The sequence below is a fragment of the Dipodomys ordii genome, unplaced genomic scaffold, assembly GCF_000151885.1.
Source record: "Dipodomys ordii isolate 6190 unplaced genomic scaffold, Dord_2.0 Scaffold41, whole genome shotgun sequence".
Taxonomy (NCBI): Eukaryota; Metazoa; Chordata; class Mammalia; order Rodentia; family Heteromyidae; genus Dipodomys; species Dipodomys ordii.
Window position 1 is genome coordinate 9,141,497 of NW_012267257.1, and position 22,640 is coordinate 9,164,136.

Genomic DNA, 22,640 nt, shown 5'->3' on the forward strand with positions numbered 1-22,640 from the left:
CCTCTGTCCCTGGTCTGTTGCCAAAATGCAGCATATCTAAACCAGAACTCTTAGACACAGGGGTGAATTATTCATCGGATCCAAGTATCTAATAAGAGTAATTGAAGAATTAGGAGGCAGGAAGAGTCTAGAATTTCTAATAGATTGCCTGTCAGATATATTTTCATTGAACTGTAATGTGAAAGAGAAATAACTCTTTATTGTATAGGATCAGCAAATTTGAGCATCCAGTCCATCACAGTGTACCCTATGCATGGCAATTTCCATTAGACAATAGAATAAAGAGATGTCAAGAATCCTACTCATTGAGCACTATTAAGACCTGGTCTGGATATCTATTGCTTGTTTTATTTTATTTTATTTTTAATTTTTCTAGCGGTCGTGGGGCTTGAACTCTGGGCCTGGGTGCTGTCCTTCAGCTCTTCAACTCAAGTCTAGCTCTCTACCACTTGAGCCACACCACCACTTCCAGTTTTTGAGTAGTTTATTGGAGATAAGAGTCTCACGGACTTTCGTGTCCAGGCTGGCTTTGAACCTCAATCCTCAGATCTCAGCCTCCTTAGTAGCTAGGATTACAGGTGTGAGCCACAGGTGCCCAGCTTGTTTTATTTTATTTTAAAATTAACTTTAAGTAGTTTACAAAGGGATTTTGATTCACTATATCAGCTTATAAGTGCAATACATCTTGATCATTGCCTCTCCTTCTTCCCCCACATTTATCTAAATCCTACCTATCTTGTTTTTTCATTTGTTATTATTAACCTATACCTCTGTGGCATATGAAACAAACTTTTTCTTATAGTTTAAAATGCCATGGATCAGGAATTTAGGCAGGTGTTGGCAAATGAATCAACAACATGTGGAATAGATTAGAATCATGATTTAACTATTGAGCTAGAGGCTGAAAATAGATGGAAATAAAATTGAATAAAGTGTAGTTGATTGTAAAATTAATGAACGCCTGAAGACACAAAAAAGGGAAGATCCCAAAATGTATTAGTGTGATTAATACATTTTCACAGTAAACATTTGCAGTGGTAATGAGGAATATCTAATTATATCAAGAGTATAAAGAACATCCTATTACCTACTTTTGAGAACTTACTGGAAAATTATACTCTACTTTCAAGAATTTCAGCTCTTATAAGGTCAAAAGTATTTTATTACTAAAAGTATTCTATTCATCTCCTCTTCCACCAAACTCTGAGTCTTCTGACTTAAACCATCTAACTATCTAAAACTACTTAGCTCATTGTAGACTGTAAAACTCACACATTGCCTGGAACTTGTGTATCTGTTCTTACATGTGCTGCACCATGTTCTTTGTCCCCATGAACCCTTTGATGAATGATAAGATGAATCTATTATTCTGTTTATGGAGCATATAAAAAATAATTAGATCTGGAAGCAGCTAAAGTAATCCAGCTATGTCTGAGATCCTGGTGGTGGGGGAAAAAACTGACTGATCAGTTATCTAAGCTAAGGCATTTCTCTCATGTCATAAATATTAATAAACCTAATTTGACTATACAATAACTACCACTCTAATAAGGTTAAGGAATAAAAAGCACAACAGCTTTCCAGATGTAGATATTGACTCAATAGATGACAGGTCTCCGAAGCTTCTCCTATTTTTTTTCTTTAGCACTAAAGGAATATGTATGTCATTCCACTCAACATTCAAGTACATATACTTCCTATTGCCTTCTAAAGTATTTTTTTTGCTCATGAAAATTTGAATAACAGAGAATAAATCACAGGAAAAAATACAACAAAAAAAGAAATCACATAGTACATTAAAAACAACAACAACAAAGAAAAACCTCTTGTTTACATATCGTGGAGTTCATTTCACTTAGCATCATCTTATATGATCATATGTACATAGCTATTGAGCTATTCTGCTCATCTTCTAGGTCTATCCTAGACATATTAATTGTTTCAAAGGAGAGAAACCATGGAACCTATGTTTTTTGGGGATATGGCTCATTGAAATGAACTCCAAGACATGAAAACAGCAGGATTTTTTTTATTGTTGTTGTTGGTGACCTTGTTGTACTAATGTACTCTATCTAGTTCTTTCTTCTTATTTTATTTCATTTTTCTTTTTCCATTGGTTTATCCCTGGAAATCACTGTCTTTGATTTTGGTACCCTGTATCTTGTGTATACATTTATCTGATTTGGGGAAGGGAAGGGGAATAATAAAATGCTGAAACAAGGACAAAAGATGACCCATTGCAACAATGATACTCACGAGGCACTATTTGTAAATGAACTTTACAACTTCTGGGGGGAGGGTAAGGGTTGGAGCAGGAAGGAATAGTGGGAGAAAAACGAAGGAATGGCAGAGACTTTGTGACTCTGTACAATCTCTAACTGCTAAACAATGAGAATCAAAACAATAATGACCATTTCTAGCCTGAGTTTCCCCAAAAGTATATTAAAAATGTTCAAAACTATTGACTAAAATGAGAATTTGGGGACATTTTTCATTTCCCAATGCTATTTTTATTCTCAAAGAGGTAGTATGGTTAAAAAAGTATCTAAATGTGGGTGCGTTTATCTGTCGCCTTCTTTACCACTTCTTAGAAGTGACACTTTCTGTATCTTAATTTCCTTATTTAAAGAATCTTTATTTTAGCACTTAGTTTGCTGCTATGTATATTATTTAAATTAATGCATATAATTTAAAAATGTACTCATGATATGAAGAGTTTTGCTCCTGTGGCCTTACAAGTTTTATTCACTGCTAACCCCAGAATCTATCACTTTGAATAGCACCAGGGACCTTGCATACTTGATTAACTTAAGCCCTTTTAAATGAGAAGATTATTCTGATTACCAAGGTAGGACCCCAGGTTTCACAAACATTCCTATAAGTAAAAGACGGAGCAGAGGGAGTTAGAAAAGAGGAGATGCAATCATGGAAACACAGGCTCAGTAGGCAGGCCTACCAGCCAAAGAAACCAGGTAGCTTCTAGAAATCAGAAACATCAAAGAGATGGAATGAAGTTCTACTGATACATTTTTAGCTCAGTGAAACTACTAAAGATTTGTGGCCACCAGACTCTAAGGGAAATTTGAGTTCTTTTAAGCCACTGAGTTTATGGTACATTTATTTATTTATTTTTATTCTTTTATTTTTTAATTTTTATTGTAAAGATACTGTACAAAGGGGTTACAGTTACATGAGTAAGGCAATGAGTACATTTCCTATCGAGCATTGTTACCTCCTCCTTTGTTTTTCCCCTACCATCCCTTCCTTCCCTATCTCCCCAACTCCTCCCTCCCTCCACCAAAGTTGTAAAGTTCATTTTCAACATATTGTCTTGTACATATCATTATGACAATGGGTCAACCTGTATCCTTCAGTATTTTGTTATTTCCCTTCCCCTTCCCAAATTAGAAAAATGTATATATAAGATGCAGGACACTGGAATCAAATACAGTGAAACCAGGACTTATACCATGGTGGAAGAACCAAAAAAGAAACCAAAAAATCACATAGTATATTATAAGTACACTAAAAACAACAGCAAGAAAAATAAAACCTCTCGTGTCCTTATCTTAGGGTTCATTTCACTTAGCATCATCTTATATAGTCATATGTACATAGCTTTTGAACTTTTCTTCTTGTCTTAGACATATACTAGTTATTGCAGATAAGGGAAACCATGGGACCTATTCAACCTGTATTCTTAACTCAATAGCTATATTGTGGTACATTTATAAAGCAGCAAGTGGAAACTAATATAGTACTCAATAAAGGTGACTGGTATTTTTTATAGCTTCAAATAATTGAGAAAACATGAATGGGGTGAATGTATAAAACAAAGGCAAAGCAGGTTATAAATTACATACTATAATTGTATTTTATTCTGAATATTGTAAGTCTTTTATATCAAGGCAAAGAAGATGGCACACACTCTAATGAGTATTCTAGTTCCTCTGTTTTATGTTTGATAGAAAAATATGCTCAGAAAATAAATCAAGCATGTCAAGTTTTCTCAATTCTCATTTTCAAGTAGAGAATTGCCATCAGAGAGCTTATGGTGAAGCTGCTTGAATATTTTTTTTCTCTGCCCTGCTAAGAATCTTTTTGTTCTCATGAGAACACAGAGGTACCCAAATCACATGGTGTTCTTCCTCTAATATTTTTGCCTTGTCCAAACAATAGCATGCCAATTATCTAGACTAACATGACAAACATGACAAGCTATGATAATAACTTTTATTTTTGTTGGTCTGGTTATATGAAATTAGAGTTTTTTTCCAAGCAACCACACATCTATAATCTATCTGGTTTATTGTCTTTTCAGAAAGGGCTCAATTCTGTACCATCCAGGCATACAAGATGTCCATTTTTCTCTTTAAAAGACCATACTACTTAAGAAAATTCTCTTTCCCCTCACTCCTTACTTGTCTTACCCACATGGAGCCCATGATGCAAGGGATTACCTGTAATTGTTTCCTTTTATCTTAAATCAATTTCCTTTTTGCTGTTCTAAAATAAGAAGTCACATTGGCATCAGTCCTCTTGGTTATATGATAGATGCCTGTGCCCTGGAATAAAGTACAAGGCAGGAAGGGGATGATAAGCTAACTGGTAGAGTTCTCTCTGTAGTACTTACCATCTGAGAAGGAACTTGATCCTTTATTTATTTGTTCTTAGTGATGGTTCCATCGGACATATATGCATTTAGGTGTGTATCCGTGCAGATACATGTTTTAACATGTTTCTTTATAGTTCCTTAAAATAATTCAGGGTAAAAAAATTCTGTACCTTAGGAATCTATCAAATACAACTAAGATTATGTCTAATAGGTTCAGGAATCAAGTTTTGTACACTTGCATCAAAATGGATTGTAAACAAATGGGTTCCATATATCACAATCTTTTTCTTTTTATGCCAGTCTTGGGACTTGAACTCAGGGCCTGATGCTATTCCTGAGGTTTTGTGCTCAAGGCTTAATATCCTACCACTTGAACCCCAGCTCCACTTAAGATTTTTTTTTGGTGGTTAATTGGGATAAGTGTCTTATGAACTTCCCCTACCAAGGTTGAGTTTGAACTGTGATGTTCAGAGATCTCATCCTTCTGTATAGTTATGATTACAGGCATGAGCCACTGGTACCTGGCTGCATATCAAATGCTTTTAAATCCATTAATTCATAGTGAAACTTAAGATAAAAATGTTCACTGTGGAAGGATGCCACTGAACCAACTTAATGCTTTGAAAACATGTAAGTAGAGGCCAAAGAATAAATTATGTTTCCTGTCTTTTTTATATAAAATCTTCGTCATCATGATAGCTAAATAGTGGTGAACAGAATCTTCCTGCTTTTTATTGAACTATGCAAGTTAATCAGTGATGAAAAATGATAAAATTAGATTATCACTGCTTTGCAACAGTGGACTTGGCAGTAGTCATGGATGGCTGTTTATATGGCAAAGCAGAAGGTACTCCAACTCCATCTTTATCTGCCTCTCAACAGGAGGACATTGTACCACTGTGAAATTGATTTGCTAAATAAATTGATCTTGATCTCATCAAGCATCCAAATTTAATTACCAATGCATAGGGAGTGCCGAAGACTGAAGAACATTCCCAGTCTACCAGGGAAAATATAAGAAAATTATAAGACAAACAAAATAAATTAAAAATCTATAGTTTTTAATCTTTTAAAATGATTAATTTTAATTGAAAAATACAAATGGCATACATCCATGACATATGATGATTGAAATGTGGCTATGTTCTGAAACAGAAGTCAAGCTAAGTTAATATATGCATTACACCATATTTTTATCACTTGTTTCTGACATAGCAATTTTAAATCTTCAGTTTGAGTCTTCAGTGATATAGTAATCAAACAAAATATATAATTTTTAGATAAGATTGGTCACATTTAGGATGGTATGGCCATAGACTTTATATGATTTTTAGTTAAAATTTATTTAAAGTAAGTTAGTCTAAAATTATGAAACATTTATAAAGGAAGGGAATTTAACTACAAGTGGACACTAATTTTTTTAAGTGGACACTAATTTTAGTTATGTTATCTTTTGGTCCTGGAATATGTAACTTGTTTTTTTTTATGTAAATAGATTTCAATTCTCTCATTAAATTTTCCTTTTTGTCTTATATGTTTGAAAGCATGTTAATCATACTTTTTAAAGAACTTTAAAAATCCAACACCATTTTTCTTTTCTTTTTTTCTCTTGGTAACATTTCTTGGCATGCTTGGAGATTTCTGAATTACTGCATATGTGACTATATGACCATAAAGAAGAGACTTCTTGTATTCTGAAAAACTAAGGAAAACTTGCCCTCTGGGGTTTGGTTGCAAGGTTGACTTCTAGCTTTAGCTCTGTAGTACCATGAAAAGAAAATCTGTGCAGGCCTTCCTGCCTCTTAGCAGGAGCCCTCTGCCTACCTTCTCAGTCTCCCTCTTTTGGGAGGGAGGGAAGGACTGGAAAAATGCAAAAATACAGCAACATGAAGAATGTTGGGGTTACTTTTGAGTTTCCTTCTTTCTGGCCTCTTGACCTTTCAAGTGTTCCTCCCTGAAAGGATTCTTGATACTATTGGCCTTAAGCGGGTAGATCATCCATCTTTTCCAGTCTATAGGGAGCTACGCTATTCTGCCACAAGCTACTTGGCTGCTGACAGAAGTAGACTGGAATATTTGATGGCATTAAGAATTATCACTTTATTTTAAAACTACAATGGTATTAGGGGTTATATCTGCTTTTAAAAATATCCTTATCTTTCTGAGAAAAACAATGCAATATTTAAAATACTTACATAATAACAATCCACTTTAAAATAGTGGAAATGGGTGTGAATAGAAAAGGACTATAGAAGCAGTGGGCAAAACTTGCTATGAGTTTATAGTTGTTGAGTCCAAGTGATCCATGTGGATGAGGTATAACAGACTCTTCACTTCTGTATATACTTGAAAGTTTCAATAATAATACATATATAAATAACATTTGCCAGTAAGTTTGAAATTACCTTTTGAGAAGTGGATTAATTAAAATAACTTCTGCAAGAAAGACCAATCACAGGTAGAAAGTAAAGAAATATAACTTCTTAACTGAAAGGCATAGCTACTAGTAGAATGAGTCCATTGTTTATTCAATGAATTGAAGAATGATTTATGTTTGCTTCGGAAGTCAGAGTGCATATTTTTTTTTTGTATGAGCAGAGATGAGGAAATTAGACAGTCATCAAGCTTTCATGAATTGGTCTTCAGGTTTGTCTTCTTCTTTTCTTCTGTCAGTTATGGACTTGAACTCAGGGCCGGGGGGCTGTTCCTGAGCTCTTTTGCTCAAGGCTTCTGCTCTAACACTTTGAGCCACGGTGCCACTTCCAGTTTCTTTGGTGGTCAATTGGAGATAAAGTCTCATGAACTTTCCTGTCTGGGCTGTCTTTGAACCTTGATCCTCAGATCTCAGCCTTGTGACTAGCTGGGATTACAGGTGCAAGGCACCAGCTCCCAACCCTGTCTTCATTTTTTAGATTTTATATGCTCCTTCCTTTTTAATTGTGACAGCTATAATATAAACATTTTCTGCTATAAGGGTGAAAATTATGAGAATAAATGCATCATGGAATTTTATTTTTAGTTATTGGTATGCTAGAGTTGTTGTGTGGTTTCCAACTACTGAAAAAATACTATTTCCTGTTTTGGCTTGAGGATAATCAAATAATATCTCCATTGATTACCATTTGGGATATTAAAATGTGTTAGACAGATTACAATAATACAATGGTGTCTGTGTGTTTTTCTTTTCACTTATATAAATGAGAGACTTGTAGAGCAGGAAAGATATTAAATAATTTTCAGGTTGGTCAATTTAAGCAAGTATATCATGAACAGTAGCTATGTGATATTCAAATACTGGTAGTTGGATTGATTTGATGGCCAAGGCAGTATTACAGATCCAGTACATCCTTTTAGAGCATGCTCTGCTTGGTAGAATATTCTAGAGTAAGTAGATCAGTCTAACCATTTTTCCTCTTTGCTTTCCTTTTTCAGTAGTGTCAGCACTTGTTGAGTAATTTACTGAAAACTGATGTTATTTATATATATATATATATATATACATATACATATATATATATATATATATATAAATGTTTTGTCATTGGGTACAAGTTACTATATTTGCACTTGGTATTTAAAGAAATAAAAGTGTTATCCTTGTCTTAAAAAAGTCATTTAGTCCTCAAGATAAAGATCAGATAAATTTATGAGCAATCCTTTTAAAATCAGCAGGTTGGCAGTGCTGGTCTTGGTGAGATTTGCTTATATGCTTTAGGCAAGTAGGAGTTAGCTATGTGTCTTTACTAATTATGTCTGATTTCAGCCAAAATGTCTGAGGTATCAGCTGGGATGACTTTCGCTTCTCACAATTCCTCATCCTCTACAAAGATAGCATGTATATTCTTGTTATGATAGCAAGGGTCAGGATAAAGGTTGAAGCCTTGGTTCAAACTGCTATGCCATCACATTTCACAATTACTTTTGTCTTTCCTCCACAGCAAAGTATTAGAAGTTAAGCTTTACCTCTGTACTGTTACAAAGGTGAATGTAATTCAGCTTTGGTTATTACTAATTATTCATGCTCTGTTTTTAATAGAAATTAAGAGGATTTTAATTGTATTTTTATTGTTTTAAGTAGTTTTACAAAGGAGTAAAACACTTACGAACTTTAAAAATTGCCTTGTGTCCTAGGCACTCAGGGTATTATTCTGATGCAAAGCATTAGCCAAAGCCAATTAGAAAGCAAGCCTTGTTCAGACATAGAAACAGATCAATATGAATTTCTTCCTTCACTATCTTTATTCCCCCACACTTTCCAGGCCTTCCCTCCTTGTATTACCCTATTTTTTTCTACCTTTATTTGATGTAAACCATTAAAAAAAGGAACAGCAAACTTTGTTGTCAGACAAACCAGTATTAAAACAAACAAACAAACACAAAATACAAGAGCCAATCATTTGAGGAAAAGATCTGCCAAGTCATTAACAGAGGAATGAAAAACAGTTTATTTTTATTTATACTTATTTTTATTCTTTGCCAATCCTGGGACTTGAACTTAGGGCCTGAGCACTGTCCATGAGCATCTTTTGCTCAAGTCTAGCACTCTACCACTGGAGCCACCGCACCACTTCTGTTCTTTCTTGTTTATGTGCTATTAAGGAATCAAATCCAGGGCTTCATGCATGCTAGGCAAGCACTCTACCACTAAGCCACATTCCCAGTCCCTGAATTTATTTTATAATCATCTCTCACATTGATTTTCTCTTCCTGTACCTTTAAATCTATTTAGTTCATATGTTATTCTGCTTCTTGCTTGTGATTTTTTTCTCAAGTTCTATTTTCTTTGGATTTCAAACATTCTTGTATTATAATATTTGTATTATAACATGTGTTATAATTATCTATTATAATCTGTAATATAATACTGAGCATTTAAAACATTGTATTATATCTGTATTATAATCTTATTATATAATCTACATTGTAATAATTATTATGCTAAAGCTTATAAATATAATCGTTATGGTTTTGTTTGCCCTAGTTCTTTCTCTTGAGGGCTTATATTTTATGGTTTGATAATTTTGGTTTGATGATATGTTCATTTGTCTGTGTTTTTTCCAGAAACCTAGACTACTAAGCATAGAATCTTAAGGGATTTATTTCTTGACATTTCTTGGTCACACGTGGACCAAGTACATGTAATATGAATTCTATTGCTAGTTCGCCAGAATACAGGTGCTCCTTAGAGGAGGTATTGTTTCCTTTCCTAGAAGTGACTTAGAGACAGATAAGTTTCTTTGACATCTCTTCCATTTTAGAATCAGGAAGATTTTCTTTGGTTTTCTCAAAGGACTGAAAGTCATCTTTTTTTTTGTAATTGAATGATCTTAATACAAAAAAGAACAAAATGCTTCTTTTAGACAAGGCTTCTGGGGGAATTATCTCTTCAGTTTTTCATCAACTTATTTTATTTATTTATTTATTTATTTATTTAGTTAGTTAGTTAGTTAGTTATTTTTCCCAAAAAGTTGTCTGTTACTTTTGGCACCTATGTATTTTTAAAGTTTGTTACATTCATTATTTTCAAGTATTTTATAATTGGGGGCTTTAAAAGTTGTAGCTTACCACAAGACTGTAAATGGAAGTTAATTTGTCTTGTTTTAACAGAGAAATAAATACTATTGAATACATTTTACAGCTACAACCTCTACTTAAGGCAGGTGAAAATTCTCCTTATCTTCTCTGCAACCTAGATCTCTCTCCTGTCCTGCTTTGCTTCAGTCTTTCCATGCATATTACATTACATGATACCCCTAGATCTCTCCTGACTCTCTCCTTCAATAGACTTGTCTCTGTTCTTCCTCACAAGTATTTTTAGGTACATCACATTTCATGCAATCTTATTTTGACTTCATTATATTCGTCAATGGAGTTATTTTACTTGATTTTGATAAAATATTGAGTGAAAATTGATAAGAAAAATTTGGTTTATCTTATTGCAGTTGAACAGATATTAATGTGCATCTAGAGAAAAGATGTAAGTTTAGATACTTTTGCTGACATTTAATCACACATGACTCTAAGGTTACCATTCATATCTTCTAATCCTTAGCTTTTTTTCCACCATAAAACTATTTCCTAGAGTTTCCAAAGGTCACAAAAGTTATAATATACCATTACCTATGCATCTTTTAAATTTGGCTGAGCAAACAAAAAGAAGGATTAATATTTACCAACATCTATTTTAACTAAAAAAGAGGTACAGATATAAAATGATGAGTATGACAAAATTAAGCTCCCACTTTCAATGTATTAACTTTGCAATGTAGAAGATAGAGGAAATACAAATAGGCAGGCATGGTGTAGGTATGAACTAGAGACGGAGGCATCATCACAGGGGAGAATGCTCACCTTTCCCCAGCTGGATGATGGAAATTTTTATCAATAGATAGTACAAAGGCAGAATGCCTATGGAAAAGGAAGATCTCTATGCAGACATGATTTACAAAGGCATACCAGATAGAACAAGCATTTTCTGTAACAACAATGTCTTAAACCTGGTGTTAAATAATAAAACAAAGATCTCTGTAGCAAAAGCAACACGGCAACCAACAAACCAAATCTAAACCATTGCCTTCCAGGCAAATAAGCACATGTCAGTTAGTTCATTCTCAGCATCACTTGCAAAGTCAGCATTTTGTATGCTAGAGAGAGGGAATTCAGGATCAAAAAATGTGATAGATAGATAGATTAGATAGATAGATACATACATACACACAGATAGACAGACAGATAGATACACAGATACATAGATAATGGAATTCTATGCTTCCATCAGAAAGAATGACACTGCCACATTTGTTAGAAAATGGGAAGACTTGGAAAAAATTATATTAAATGAAGGAAGCCAGGCCCAAAGAAACATGGGTTCCTCTTATCTGCAATAACTAGTGTATGTCTAGGACAAGCAGAAAAGATCAAAAGCTATGTACATATGACTATATAATGTGATGATAAGCAAAGTGAACCCCAAGATAGGGACACAAGAGGTTTTATCTTTCTTGCTGTGATTTTTAAAAATGTACATATAATGTACTATGTGTTTTTTTGTTTCTTCTGTATCCTCTTCCCCCATGGTATAACCCCTGTTTTCACTGTATTTGATTCCAATGTCCTGCATCTTGTACATACATTTTTCTAATTTGGGGAGGGGAAGGGAAATAACAAAATGCTGAAACAATGATACAGGCTGACCCATTGTAACAATGAGATGTACAAGACACTATGTTGAAAATGAACTTTACAGTTTTTTGCGAGCTGGGGGCAGGGGCAGGGTGGGGGGGAGTTGTGGAGGTGGAGGAAAGGGATGGTAACGGAAAACAAAGGAGGGGTAACTGCTCGATAGGAAATGGACTCATTACCTTGCTCATGTAACTGTAACCCTTCCGTACAGTATCTTTAAAATATATTGAAAAAGAGAAAGGGAATTCACAATTATACTAAACATGGCAAATGAACGCTTTGACGAGGACAGAATGAATACACAGGTCTCTGTCTACTTGGCCTTATTTTCCCATTTTCAGGAAAGTGTCTTCAATTAGGTCCAGGAAAGATCTGGCATCTAGGTCACTCAAAGTTCAAGGAAACTTCAATGGTTTAGAGTCAGCTGTGGTGAAATACAAGTCACTATAATGTCTTCTAGACAAATGTTGCTGGAATTGGGAATTTTTTTATTCACATTGGCCTGGGAAGATGTTGTGTTTAGAATGATGTAAACCATGGCCCCAGACTCTACCTTCTTAGTCTATGCTCTATGAACCTCAACGTACATATTACCTGCGTACTTGCTGAAAGTATAGATTCTTAGATCTCACCCTAGCTAATTGAATTAGAACCTTGACTTTAATAGAAGTTTCCCTCATATGTACATTAGAGAAAGAACAACTTTAAAACAAGGCTAGAGAACAGTGGTTCTTCAGTTTTGGTGTGTGTCAGAATCTATGGAAAAGAGAGTCACTAAGTAGAGTACATAAGAACATACAGCTTTTTTTTTAAACAAAGTTTCCCATACATGTTCCTAGTATGTATTAAAGCTGGACTGCCATTGTTTTAAACACATATTTTCTATTTCTGATCTATAAACACAAAATCTCTAGGAGGTATATTCTCTAAGAATACATTTCTGGCTCTATTATTGAATCAAGTCCCATTTAGTTTTAATGAGAAATTACCTATTAATAATTATAGTCTCCAGGATCGATCTGGATATGTAGAATTTGAAAACACATCTGGCTTAAATAAGATTACTTTAAAAACAAAACAATAAAAAGAATACTATAATTGTAAGGACATGCCAATAAGAATACTTCTATACCAATAAAAAATTACGTTTCTAATCCTTTAAGAAGCAATGGAAATATTTGTCTATTTTAATTATTTACTGCAGAAGAGAATAGATTAAATCTCAGTTTATATTTATTCTCCATGCATTATTTTGCAGGTTACTGCTTTTGTTATGACTAATAAAAATTGGCTTTTAGTCTCAAGGTTTCTTTTACTAAAAGGTAATTTTGGATGCATCATACATTAAATTTATTTTAGCCAAAAAGTGACAGGTTTTCTTCCCACTAAGTTTCTCTAGGGCACCCTGATGTCAGTATTAGAAAGAATCGGGTCAATGAAAAAACCTCTTGTTCCATTTCTTGGAGTTCATTTCAATAAGCATCATTTTATGTGATCATATGCACATAGCAATAGAGTCCTTGTGATCCTTTCCTAAGAATATGCTCCTTTGGTCTCACTGTGTTAATGTTTAGAGTGCTGTTTAATTAATCATGTCCAAGTGTAATTTTTGTCTCTTACTATCCATTGTAGTTTTATAGGATCATTCAAATTATTATAACCTAGGAGAGGAAAAAAAACAGGAGAAAATGAGGGAGAGGGCAACACTGCTCAAAAAGAAATATACTTATTATCTGACATGTAACTGTAACCACTCTGTATATTACCTTTACAATAAAAATAAAGAAAACAATGAGGTCATTTGCTTTTAATAAAACCCATGCCATCAAATACAAGAAATTATTTGGTTATTTCCTTTACTGGATACAAAATCTTATATTTATTACTCATTTAATTATGAGTTCAGAAATAAATTTATGATGCTAGAAGAACAATATTCATTAATAATTAGGGAAATGAGCAATGCAAAAAATTTCTAATAGTTCCAACCCTTCTATTTCCTGGTAATACATTTGTGAAGGAAATATGTTTAACAAGATAAGAAATTTCAGAAGAAGTATAATTGTAATTTTTCTCTGAATAGATCCAACATGATACTGGTAGCTATTTTCAAGAATTATGTTTCATTCTAGTTTATAGTTACAATATGCGTAAGAGACCACGAAATCTTCAGCTTGGTTTTCAAAGCATTGTATCATGTTTCACTTTATAAATGAGATCCTCATTTTACCAATGAGGAGGGATTGAAGCCAGTAAACCAGCTAAATTTAGCTATCTGAGTTTAGAACAGGGATCTTTCCCAAGAAACCATTTTTTTCCCATTTGGTTTGTACCTATGCAATCTATTTGCAAAAAGAAACCGGGCTACTGTGAAACAGAATAATCAGACTTTAAATATGTGTAAACGTTTAGATTTAGTAATTCCTTTGTCGAATGGAAATACTCAGGGAAGTGTAAAATGATGTATGTAAAGGAATACGTATTGCCTTGATTGACTAAGAAACATGAACTGTTTAATATTTGAAGATGTTTAGGAGTCACATCAGTTGTACAGGTAGTATTCCATTGTGGCAATTGTACACATAGAGAGAAGGAAGCACGCATTGTGATAATCCCATGGATGTTAGAGTCAAATTCTCAACCTCACCCTCCCTTGCTCTCCTGCGCCCCCCTCTTGAACAATGAATGACTAAAGAGTAATATGTGATATTACTTAGCCATAAAGAAAAATGAAAGAATATCGTTTAAAATTTTATTTTTAACTCAGACTTCTAACTTCAATTCATAGAAGGTGGGTCAGGCAACTTGCCTCCTGTTTACCTAGGTTCACGTTCAAAGTTTAAAATAGGTATAAATAAATTAATTAGTAAGAGTTTAGGGTGAGCAGAGACATTCTAGAAAATTTGAAAGCGAGTCTTATAGAGCTGAAGAAAAATTGAGCCTGTTGTTAACTTGAGAAGATGAATGTTACCTTCAGACTCCACATTCCTAGGGATTTCACAAACTCGGCTCTTTCAAGGTATAGATACAGTGTCTCAATCTTGGGGAAAGAGTCTCTTTGGATTTCTGATCTGTATAAAAATTAATGAAATACTTTAAACACTAAATATTCAAAATGGGACATCAGACTAACTAGCTAACTAGAATAGTATTAGCTATCTAAACTTTTGTAGAAGAATATTTAAGAGTATTGGAAGGATATCATTTTCTTTGTGTTTTGTTTTGTAGGTAAGGTCTTTCTAACTTTACGTGAGCCTTGAATTATCAGTCTTCCTGCTTCTACCCCCAGAGCATCTGAGATTATAGTTGTTCATCATATCTGGCTTAAGAGACAGTTTTGGAAAGTTTAATTTTCACCCATCTAAAATCTTCTTTTGTCTTAAAGTATTTTAAATATAATTGTATTAAACCCCTCAGCTGAAGGCAAGAGAGGTACAAGAACTCATTAATAATCTTATCATCTTGCAATATTTTAATTATGGTAGTATTAAAGTCACACTTATTTCAATGATGAAAAATTATGTGTATATTTATAACAGTGATATTTAAGTCATCTTGGGTCTCAATATGTGTAATGGGTCCAGAGATTTCCATTTTCAATGTGTGATGGGAATCTGTCTATGTTCTGAGGAGTTCATGTTCTGACTTCCTCAAACTACCCTCCTTTCTTCTCTTTCTTCTTCTTATTTTTGTCGGTCATGGGGCTTGAACTCTGGGCCTGAGCGCTGTCCCTCAGCTCTACAGCTCAAGGCAAGTGCTCTACTGCTTGAGCCCAGTGTCACTTTCATCTTTCTAATGCTTTATTGGAGTTAAGAGTCTCATAGATTTTCCTGCTCAGGCTGGCTTTGAACCATGATCCTCAGATCTCAGCCTCCTGAGAAGCTAGGATTACAGGCATGAGCCACCAGTGCCCGGCTCCTTTCTTTATTTTGAAATTCCAGAATACCCTTTCTCTTACTGACAATTTTTGAATTTTAAAATAGGCAACTCAATGTGAAATAATATTACAAAGTCAGGCAAGGGAAGGAGAAAAGATAAATATTGCAAAAAAGATGTTATATGAAAGGACAGGGTGGGGCTATCATCAAATGAGGAGACAAGATGAGAGCAGGATTAGAAGACAGCAAAACCTAAATTCACCTTTCCAGATTTGCATTGGCTGTTCTTTTGCAACAATGAGAGAAAGTTCAGAAATGTGTGGGCACCCGTCTGATGAGTCAGCTCCAGAGCCCAGTGAGGTCTGCGCAAAGACAACCTGATTTCTTGACAGTCATAGTCACGGAAGTAGACACGCTTGTTTCCTTGGGTTGGCAAACAGCAGGGAACAACTCTGGGACAGCTGTAAGATTGTATGTCATGTGCTAGATGATTATGGGAATGTTTGACTAATGCACACTTGCTGAGCCAGCTCCCATTTAAACAGCTATCAAAGTGGCTAATGTGTCTGAGCTGCATGGCTGGTAACACAAGATGAGGATGTGATAATAAGGCTTTGGCCTAATCCTTCCCAGGCCATTAGGTCAAAGGAATCATGAAAATGCAGTAGCTAATGAATAATCATAATGATTCAATGGAACAAAACTCATAGTTACTACATGAGCAACACTTAGGCTTTTTTCTAGTTTTATATATATACACATACATACACATTGAAAAAACTCCCGTTTTTAAAAAAGCAACAGTAAACTAAACCTTACTATCTCTGCTAAAGCTGCTTTCTTTCAAACTTCATATAATCCATCAGTAAATTATAAGATGAAATTTGTGAGCACTATGAATATTTTAAAATAAATGAAGCACAAGGAAACCAGAACAGAATTTACTATGTATAATAAAGATAAGTATCTAATGCTGTAGTAGGAATGGAAAGAATTGGATGAAAAAAGTATTTGGAGAGAAAATTCAGAAACAGTTGTAATAATCAAACAGCAGATCTCAACTGAGGTAAGCACCACATGAGTGAATCAATCAATTAACAAAGCAATCAGCTAGTTAATTAATATGCCTAGACATAAGAAAATCAAAGAGAAATTGATGTTAAAGTAGAGAAATAGGACAAATTCATAGAAGACAAATATAAGAATTGTAAAAACTTCTCATTATAAATTACATGCAATAGAAGAAAGTAAACTTACATGTTTAAAATGTAAAAAGAAAGAAATAACCCACGGACTTGGCCTTTTGCTGAGAGAAACAGTTTGTAATTAGAAGAAAACTAAAAAAGTACTCACTACTAGCAGAATTGTACTGAGTTATACAATGAGATTCTTCAGACAGAAACCAGGAACTATGTGTAGAAACTGGGATTTATTCAAAGTGATGTAGAACAGTATAAGTGATGTAAAGACACATACAATTATTTTATCTTCATATTTTAAATCAAGAGCAAAAACAGTACAATATATTTAATGTTTGGGGATATATGTGAAAATAGACTGCATGATCACAGTACCAGAAATGCTTAGAGAAGGTGAGTTCATTTCCTTTTTTCGGGGGGGGGGTCTGATTGTGGGGCTTGAACTCTGGGCCTGGGCACTGTCCCTCAGCTCTTCAGCTCAAGGCTAGTGCTCTACCACTTGAGCCACAGCGCCACTTCTGGCTTTTTCTGCTTATGTGGTGCTGAGGAATGGAACCCAGGGCCTCATTCATGCAAGGTAAGCGCTCTACCACTGAGCCACCTTCCCAGCCAGGTGAGTTCACTTCTACAATATCTGTATGCTATATATCTGAAGAGTATGAGATTATTTGATTATAGACCATGATTAATGAAAAGTCTGTAGATTAAACCCTGGGGAACTGTACAACACCTGTCTGAGAGGTATAAATCCACAAGGGTCTATCACCAGGCTTTACTTCGTATTTCTGTACCACTCACTATGCAAATAATGACATTAATAGGTCCTTCCTTGTTGAGGACCTGATTTTTAAAAGTTCTTTTCAATTTTTTCAAATTGGCAAACTTACAGTAGCTTATGACTTTTGTGATACTTCATAAATCATTATATAAACATGTTTACAATGTTTATATATTGATGTTTTGATATTAGTAATCAATATTCAAAGTTCATAATATATAATTATATATATAAATGCTTTGAAAGTAATCTATATGCAAAGCTCATTTAACAATTTTTAAAAGCTTTTAGTTTTTTAAGATTTTGTCTTTTTTACCTTATTTATGGTGTAGTCACATGCATATCTTCAGGAGGGTGGGGGAGGACACAGAAGTTGAGGAGAAAAGGGTGAAAACATGCAGAAGGGAGTTCACACGGCACACTGGAGAACGTGAACTACACAACTGCTGAGTGGAGAGAGGAGGGAGGGACTGGGAGAGAGGAGGGAACAGAAGACACTGAACGAAAGGAAATATACTCATTACCTGACTCACGTAATTGTAAGCTTTCCATACCTCACCTCTATTATAAAAATAAAGTAAGTGAATTTAAAAAAACACTCAAAATAATGTGTGAGGTGTTATAATTTCATAAATCTCAGTGATTGGTACATGGACTTTTTTATTTTTTTATTGTGAAAATACTGTACAGAGGGGTTACAATTACATGGGCAAGTACATGGACTTTTATAATAGAATTCTTTTCTAAAATATTTTTAAATTTATTCTAAAGGTGATCAACAAAGTGGGTACAGTTACATGAGTAAGGTAATGAGCACATTTCTTTTTGAACAGTTACCCCCTCCCTCATTTTCTCCTGCTTACCCCTCCTTTCTCCCCTCCCTGCCCCAAGTTGTAAAGTTCAGTTCCAACATAGAGTCTAGTGAGTAACATTGTTGCATTAAGTTCATCCTTTGACCTGGTGTTTCTGTGATTTCCTTTCCCTTCCATGGATCAAATAAACTTATATTCAAGACAAAGGGTACAGAAAACAAAAACAGAAAGAAAAAAATAGAAATAACTGCATATAGGACATAAAAAGAACTTCTTATTTCCAATTCTTGGAGTTCATTTTGATACTCTTCATTATATTATGCACTTCTTGATTTTCTGTGTTTGAAGTGTTTTGTGCAGTTCTTTAATGCTAGTTAAGTTTGAGATGTTATGGGAACTGCATTTAGTGTGCAAATCTCCAGAGCACTGGCTACAAGTGGAAATGTGGATGGGTACAGTCCATGAGAGTGCCAGGGAGCGGTTCCAGGGCTTTGACGGAAAAGCTATGAGGCGAGGTCTTTCTGATAGCCGACTCTGGTGACAATGCAATAGATCTCACCGGTGCCAACTCCCACGTTTACTGTGTTTATCGTGGATTTAAAAGTCATTTGTTTCTCACTTTAGAAGTGAATTTATGGTGTGGTACAGTAGGATTTGGAACTGGAGTTTGGCGTAACAGGATTAGAGTTTCAATTATGCCACTTTTTCAGGGATAGTCACTCTGAGCAGTAGCTTTTATACTTGTGTCATTTTATTTTTAACTTTTGAATTTTTATTGTGAAGGTGATGCACAGAGGGGTTACAATTACACAAGTCAGGTACTAAGTACATTTCTTTTAAAATACCTTTTCCTAGCTTTCTCCTAGTTTTTCCCCACTGACTTCCACCCACACAAGTTGCATAGTTCATTTTCAACATCATGTCTAGTGAGTCTTACGTGGCCTTAGTTCACCCTCTGTCCCATCCTTCCTCTGTTCCCCTTGCCCTCCCCATAAAAGATACACTTACATACAGGACAAAAGTACAGGAATCAAAAACCACAACAAAGCGGGGAAAGAAGAAAACAAAACAAAAACCCCAAAAGTAATATAACCAAATACAAAACCCTCTCGATTCCAGTATTTTCTTATTTTAAAAATGGCAATACTCATAGAGCTCCCCTATGACTCAGCAATCCCACTTTAGGGCATTTACCTAAACGATCACATTCAAGGCCAAACTAAAGCTGCCAGCACAACTATGTTTATTGCAGCATTATTTACCATAGCTAAGATATGGAACCAATCCAGATGCCCCTCAAGAGATGAATGGATCAAGAAAATGTGATATATATATATATATATATGTATATATGTATATATATATATATATATATTTTTTTTTTTATGCTTCCACCAGAAAGAATAACACTGCCCCATTTGTTAAGAAATGAAAGACTTGGAAAAATATTAAAAGTGAAGTAAACCAGACCCAAAGAAACATAGCTCCCATGTTTTCCCTTATTTGCAACAACTAGTATACATCTAGATAATCTTACTAGACAAGCAGAAAAGGTAAAAAAAACTATGTACATATGACCATATAAGATGATGTGAACCCCAAGATAGGGACACAAGAGGTTTTTTCTTTGTTGCTGTTGTTTTTAATGTATGATATGATTTTGTTTCTTTTGTATGTTTTTTCTTCATGGTATAACGCCTGTGTTCACTGTATTTGATTCTGGTGCCCTGCATCTTGTATATACATTTTTCTAATTTGGGGAGAGGAAGGGAAATAACAAAATGCTGAAACAAGGATACAGGTTGACTATTGTAACAATGAGATGTACAAGACAGTATAATGGAAATGAAGTTTACAACTTGTGCAGGGAGGGAGGATTTGGGAAGGTGGGGAGGAAAGAGATAGTAGGGGAAAAACAAGGGAGAGGGTAACAATGCTGGATAGGAAGTGTACTCATTGGGGCTGGGAAGGTGGCTCAGTGGTAGAGCGTTTGCCTTGCATGCATGAGGCCCTGGGTTCGATTCCTCAGCACCACATAAGCAAAAAGAAAAAAGCCAGAAGTGGCGCTGTGGCTCAAGTGGTAGAGCACTAGCCTTGAGCTGAAGAGCGCCCAGGCCCAGAGTTCAGGCCCCACGACCGGAAAAGTGTACTCATTACATTATTCATGTAACTGTGACCCCTCTGTACAGTATCTTTACAATAAAAAGAAAAAGAAAAAATGGCAATACTGATTTTTAACTCGGGGATTGTTGCAAAGATAAGAAAATGAATACAAATTATGGCGATGTCTAATACATGGAAGACATGTATCCTGTGTCATTTCCTTTGTTATTCTTTGCTGACCACTAACTCAGAACAAGTGGTTCCTATCATCTAAGGTCTGTTGTGCCAGGATGACAACTCTATGTGAATCAGCTTTGAAGGCTGCAGTTTGTTTCTGAAGTAACCAAATGAGACCAGAGCTTGAGTTTCCCCCCGCCTTTTTCTCATTATAATAAATTTCCTTGTATAAGGTAGTTTCTGCTTCTTAACAAATTGCTCCAAAACTTAATTGTTTTCAGTGGCTTAGCTCACAGTACTGTGTGTCAGCAATTTGCTCCAGATTCTGTTGATTGCAATTTATCTGTCCTCACTCCTGTGTCTGCTCTAAGATGGTAGCAAATGGCCTGATGTCTAGAAATTCGCTAAATTGTCATTTGGGAGGGCAGCTGGGGAGTTGACCTAGACCATGTATGTCTGTTTTAGCCAGTCTTTCAATCAATGAATGAATGCCTGAGAAATACAGATTAAAGGAGAATCGATTTCTTTTGGTTTGAGGTTTCAGCTAGCTCCATTGCTGTTGGGTGGAGGTGAAGCTGAGCATCATGGAGGACAGCATTCGGCAGAACGAAGCAGCTCATTTCATGGCAGAGGTGAGGAAGTAGAGAGAAAGTGAGCAGGAGGGCTTGTGACAAGACAGTAATACTGGAGGACAAGCTCCAACGTTCTCCTCTTCCACAGAGGCTTTACCGCTATAGTTCCAGCGCTTCCCAAAGTATTGCCAGTGAGTGTTTTTTTAACATCTGAGCTTCTGAGAGACAGTTAATAGTCAAATAGTCCTCCAACAGGTCACTCCATCTTGTCCAAAATTTCAAGGCTTCTCAGATGAGAAAGCAAGGGTGAGATTCAATGTACACCTACTTTTCTTTGTTTCTTCCTTCCTTCCTTCCTTCCATCCTTCCTTCTTTCCTTCCTTCTTCCTTTCTTTCTTTCCACACTGGTTTTCAATAGGCTTGCTCATCTCTTGATCATTGTCAACTCTCAGAAAAGAGAGCCATAACCCATCTTTTGTGATGAAACTTTGACATGCTACATAATAAGAACAAAGTCATAAGGGAAAATTTGTGCTCAGATTTATAATCTATTCCCTTGCAGAAAACATAAACTAAGGAAAACAGTCTTTTCTATTACTTCATATGTAGATCAATTTTAATCCTATAATGTAGTCTAGCATTGAAGCTATAATAAGATTTTCTTCTAGATCATTAAAAAAGGTATTTGAAAGGAGAGATTGTTGTATATCTCAAGAAAAGTGGCATTTCATTCAGTATTACATAAATATTAAATAATCTATCTATACTCATGCTTTAGTGCTTTGTGATAGAAGTTCTAGAAAAAAACATATCTTATTTTTATTAATATTTTCTTTCTTAGAGCTCTGCTTATTCAAAGTTTAAGGTATTAACTGATTAAAAACTACTAACAATTGTGTAGTACATTTTGTGCTATATGGTAAATAAAATTAGTGCCTTACAAAACACACACATTGTTTAAGGAAAAGAAATAGAGAATGGGTTCACCTGAAAGAAACAGAGAAATTGCATCTCTCTAAGAAGTAAAGCAATAAAATGGCTCTAATGATTGCAAAAAATATAAATACATATTGGTAATAAGAGGACATTGAACAATGGGATAAAAATACATGAATATAATCTATGCATGAACATAATCTATAAAAGCTAAATCAGTTTTTACAGTATTAGAGATATATACTAAGTTACTTAAAGATAGTTTAGGTGTGCATAGTATGTGGTAAGTGTCTTTTTAGCAAAAGCATGCATTGCTTATATTGGTTATCTGGTTTACTTTGTTCCGTATAGTCCCTGTGAATTCTGTTGATTTGCAAGCCAGTAGCAT